The following is a 5,453-nucleotide window of genomic DNA, read 5'->3' as shown; positions in this document are numbered from 1 at the left end:
TTTGGTTCGCCAAATACTTTTGACTTTTCAACCCACTCCACGTAGGACGCGTTGAAATGTCAAAGAGTCCACGCAAGACTCCGACCTTCCAACGCACTTAAACCTTTCGTCAAGAAAGAAAAGATAATCCTAAGACGGAAATAACCATGGCTAGTGAGATGCTTCACTTTGGTACTCCAAGTCTTCAACCTTAGATCTCCACCTCTTAAGTCTAGGATGGTCACCATATGATTGATTCACCATCTTGGATGGCAAGACAAAAGCATATCATGACCTCACTATCAGGGAAACATAATCCAAAGGAATCAAGAGACTTAACCCCCAAGAACAAGAGTTTGACCTGTAAGCTTAAAACCCTCGACCTCTAAGGATCATGACCACGAGCTCCAAGGCTAAAGCATCGACCTCCAGGTTCACAATTAGTAGTTATCATGAAGAGACATGTAGCACCAATTAAGGCCAAATCTCACCAACCATGCCAAGTGTTGAATTCTGACATGAAGCATGGCTCTTAGGCATGGCCTAAGAGTAATCCAAGGAAAAGGGAAGCTTGGATAGGCGACACCTGTCTCTTGACCCTTCACCAACCAAATCAGACCACAACATGGTGACATGTGTCACCGAATCTGTCAAACCCATACATTGGAGTGTCAGTAAGCAGGAATTACGGGCTGACACCCCGATTTTAGGGAAGAGCCCATACCGTCCCTTTCCACCTCAACTACTCCTTCTCCTATAAATATCAATCCTTCACAAGCAGAAGAGGGGACTTCAACTCTCTCTTCTCTCCTAAAGCTATGCCAACATGCATTGTCTTTTATCTCTCTTTCTCTATTGACATGTCAACTTCATTCTTATGGCAAAATGCTTAAGCATCATTGTTTCTTCTCCAATCTCCATAAATGTTCAAACACACTTATCTAATTTAGGCATCGGAGTGTGTTTGGCCGGCCTTAGGCTGGTCCTCAGATAACCTTCCATCTCTTCACATTTGCAGGCCTTTTCCAAGGAGCTCCGCCAACTCGGGGAGCTTGGACGCCCAACATCAGGCAAAAGAAGCCCAAGGCCATACATTCAGTCACAAGAGGTGGACGACCAAGACTAGGCACAAGACCACCAGGGCATACCTTCAGTCACAAGTAGACGACCAAAGCTACTCATGTAGTCAAACTAATCGAAGGAAAAGATAGGCCCACTTGAAGAAAACAACCCCACCACTTTACACTTGGATTTCAACGGATCTTCCATTGACTCGTTGATGCTGAAATTGGCACCAACAGCCTTCATCAATTGAAAATCTTACTGGGCTTGTTACTTTGAGTCTAGAAAGGTGCGGAAAACTCAAGCAACTTCCTAGCAGCATTCACATGAAGTCTCTGAAAACCCTTGGTCTTTCTGGCTGCTGAAACCTTGCGAAGTTTCCAGAGATTGGAGGGATCATGAAGGAGCTACCAAAGCTTTGTTTAGATGAGACTACAATTGAAGAGTTGCCTTCATCAATTGAAAATCTTACTGGGCTAGTTACTTTGAGTCTAAAAAGGTGCCGAAAACTCAAGGGACTTCCTATCAGCATTTGTCAACTACTCAACTCAAGTACCTTGAATATCTTTTTCTTTCTGGCTGTTCAAAGTTTGAGGTGTGTCCAACAACCATAAACGGTATGGAATCGAAGATTTAAGAGAACTTCGATTGGGTGGAACATATATTAAAGAGCCTTTCCCATCAATTGAACGACTCAGGAGGCTTACACTCTTTGACATGGGAAGCTGGAAGAAGCCTCATCTGTTTTAAAGACAATATCTGTAACTTGTCATACCTTACAGGTGTCACACTCTCAGGGTGCTCAAATCTCAATAGCTTGCCCGAGAACTTTGGGAATTCAGATTCCTTGCTGGGCCTTGAAGTAGAGAGAAGTGGTATAAAGCAACTCCCATCCTCTCTTTTACGCGTGAACCAGCTTGAAACATTATCATGTGAAGAATCTAAAGAAGTGACGGCACCCTTTTCATCATGGCCATCATCACCATCAACTAATAATTGTGTTGTTGAAATGGTTTCCGAAATATATAAAATGGAGGTGCTATTACATCTTGATCAGGTGGTTATTGTTCGCTTTGTTGGAATATGTGGAGTAGGTGGCATTGGTAAAACAACCATCGCTAGTGCTGTTTATGACAAAATTACTTCTCTATTTGAATACCATTGCTTTCTTGAGAATTTCAGGGAAGCTTTCACAAAGAAGGGTGAAAGACAAATGCGGGAAGAACTTCTTTCTAGAATCTTGACTGGAAAGGTGCAGAGTCTAGGTACTTTGAATAGAACTTCGAATATGATAATGAAATATCTAAGTACGAAAAAAGTTCTGCTTGTTCTTGATGATGTAGATGATATAGCCCAGATTGAAACATTACTGGGACAGAGATATTCATTTGGTGGAGGGAGTATAATCATCATAACGACTAGAAATAAACAAATTCTTAGTGGAGATAATGCGATGAAGTATTGCCCTGGCTTGTGGACACCTAAAGAAGCTCTTGTGCTCTTCTCGCAGTTTGCCTTCGGTACAGTTGAACCCCCAACAACGTACCTTCAACTCTCGCAGCATGTCATACAACTTGCACAAGGTCTACCTTTAGCACTTAAGGTCTTAGGAACTTCTTTGAAGATAAGAATACGTGAGTAGGAAGATTTATTGCAGAAGTTTGAGAAAAGTGATCACATGGGAGTTCAGCAAGTGCTGCGGACATGCTTTGACAATCTAGATAATTCAGAAAAGAGCATATTTCTAGATGTTGCGTGTTTCTTTAAAGGAATGAAAACAGACTATGCAATATCAATTCTAGAATGTTGTGGCTTCTTCCCCTTTTCTGGAATACAAATTCTAATTCAGAGATCTCTAATTAATAGCTATCTCATTGAGGGACCACACTCTCAAAATGCATGATTTAGTACAGGATATGGGTTGGGAAATCATATGCCAAGAACATGTGGAAGAGCCTGGAAATCGCAGTCGGTTATGGAGTTATAACGATGTTCATCATGTGTACGTTAACTTTAAATACGGTGAGACTCAAGTTTCTGACTTTATTTTTACTTGTAAATATCAGCTTCCTGCTAAATACACACAAATTAACACAAACCTTCCCTACTTACCAAAATGTCCTGTTAAAAAAAAAATCATTTTTGTAACAGATATGTTATCAACTCTAATATTATGAATAATATGGTTGTTTATATATGCACTAACTCAATTTTGACTATTGGTTATCCAGGCCACTATTGCAGTTGAGGTTATAACCCTTGATTTGTCGAACTCCAAAGAGGTATACATAACTGCACAGGCTTTTGATAAAATGGTGAAACTCAGACTGCTCTAAATCCTTGATAACGGCTCCATGGACTGCAAACAACATGTTAATGGAGACTTCAAGTTTCTTTCTCATGAACTGAGGTGTCTCATCTGGCACAGATACCCACTAAAGTCTTTGCCATCCGATTTTCACCCGGAGAATCTTGTTGACCTTGACATGTGTTTTAGTCGCCTTGAACAACTTTGGGAAGGAACCAAGGTACATTCATCATTTACATAAATATATCTTCCAAATGGAAATTGAGGTTTAGAACTTTAGATGCTGTGGATATGTTTTTTAATGCATGTGTTTTCCTGGCTGTTCTAACATGCAGCCACTCAGAGAATTGAAATTCATCAATTTAAGTCACTCTCCCTATCTTGAGAAGACCTTCGACTTGACTGGGGCTCCAAAGCTTGAGAAGCTGATTCTTGAAGGTTGTACAAGTTTATTCGATGTACACCCATCCATTTTGCTACATGAAAATCTTGTATTCTTAAATCTAAAAGGTTGCAGAGAACTTAAGATTCTTCCCAGCCGCATTTATATGATATCTCTTAGGAGCCTTGACCTTTCTGGCTGCTCAAATCTTGAGAAGTTTCCAGAGATTTCAGGAATTATGAATAAGCTTTCAGAGATTAATTTAGATGAGACTGCAATTAAAGAACTGCCCTCATCAATTGAACGGCTTCCGGGCTTGAAGTATTTAGTATGAGAAACTGCAGAAGCCTTGTCTCCCTCCCAGACAGCATCTGTAATTTGGCATACCTTCAACAGCTCTATCTGTGATGTAGGACGAGAATGAGTCTGGTTTAGCCGGAAAATTAGAAAAATAAAGAAGCGGCGTGGAATTAAGAAAAATAATTGAAAAATAGGTAATTCACGCATAATGAGGTTACTAGCTGCTGCAATATCCAAGAAAATTTGGTTTTGGACTTTTCGGGTTTCTCGTGCGAAAAGTTAGATTTTGATTGTGAATCAGATTTGATCAACTTTTGGTCAGAATGTCTGTTTGAGACGCATGATACTTTTCCAGAATGGGAACGACGAGATCTTCAAGACTCACTTTAGTGAGCCCTATCAGATTTAGGCCAAAATGTATTGTCTTAATTATCCGATTCGTAATTTAATCTTTTTTTTAGGCTAGTCTTAAATTTGTTTTAGGATTCTTTTTATTTTTTGGTTCTTAGTTTCCTTTTAAATTTGGATTCTTTAGAATTTATTATTAGATTATGATTTTAGGTTTTGGATGCCTATATAAGCACCATCATGCTTTGTATCATGATCAATTTATCATATCAAATTTAATAAAATCTAGAGATTTTTCTCTATTTCTCTGGTGGACTCCAGAACTATGTCTTTTAGGGTTTATTGCTTGTAAACCCAGGTTATTTCCGATTGCGTCAATCTGGCTGGGTGCTCAAAACTTTATAACTTGCCTGAAAACTTGAGGAATGCGCAAGCATTGGCGATCCTTGAAGTACAAGGCAGTGGTATAGAACATGAAAATACAAGGACAGAATGTGTTTTCTAGAAAACGGGGATTCCAAGCTATGGATCAATCCTTACTGGGCAGCAAAACCAAAATTAATAAACAGGACACCAGATTTTGGTTACGTAGTGAAAACCTCAAATATGAGATTAAAAACACTGCGGGGCTCTTACTCTTGAGAACACAAAATAAGAATTAACTTATGATGAAGGATATGTTCTTTACAAACTTGAATAGCACTAGCTCGGCTACAATGATTAGACAAAAACTAATTCAAAGTTTGTCTTCCGTCTCGAACTTCTTCTTCACTTGAACGATCACCAAATATCGCTCTCCTTTCTTCACAGCTCCTCTACTGATCTCAAGAGAAGTTGTGCATATGAAACAATGATCAAGAACACTTAAACATGGACCAAGTGTTTTGACTCTTGTGAAGACTCAATTAGCAAACATGCAAGACGACTCTCAATCTTCTTGCGTTCCAAGTTCTCTCTTTATGCCGTCTGTTTTTCCACCCTTTTAGAATAGCTGCCGTCACAACCAAAACAATCAAAACAGCTTTTTACCCTAATCCGCCTTCTACAAGGAAAAAACAAATATTTTTGTGTTAA

At 39.4% G+C, this 5,453-nt stretch overlaps 1 pseudogene; it reads left to right on the top strand.

The window, feature by feature from the left end:
* Nucleotides 1–1,439: 1,439 nt before the first annotated feature.
* Nucleotides 1,440–4,139, top strand: LOC133730443 (disease resistance protein RUN1-like; annotated as a pseudogene).
* The last annotated feature ends 1,314 nt before the right edge of the window (nucleotides 4,140–5,453 follow it).

The sequence above is a fragment of the Rosa rugosa genome, chromosome 2 (assembly GCF_958449725.1).
Source record: "Rosa rugosa chromosome 2, drRosRugo1.1, whole genome shotgun sequence".
Lineage (NCBI taxonomy): Eukaryota > Viridiplantae > Streptophyta > Magnoliopsida > Rosales > Rosaceae > Rosa > Rosa rugosa.
This window is presented reverse-complemented; position numbering and strand designations above follow the sequence as displayed.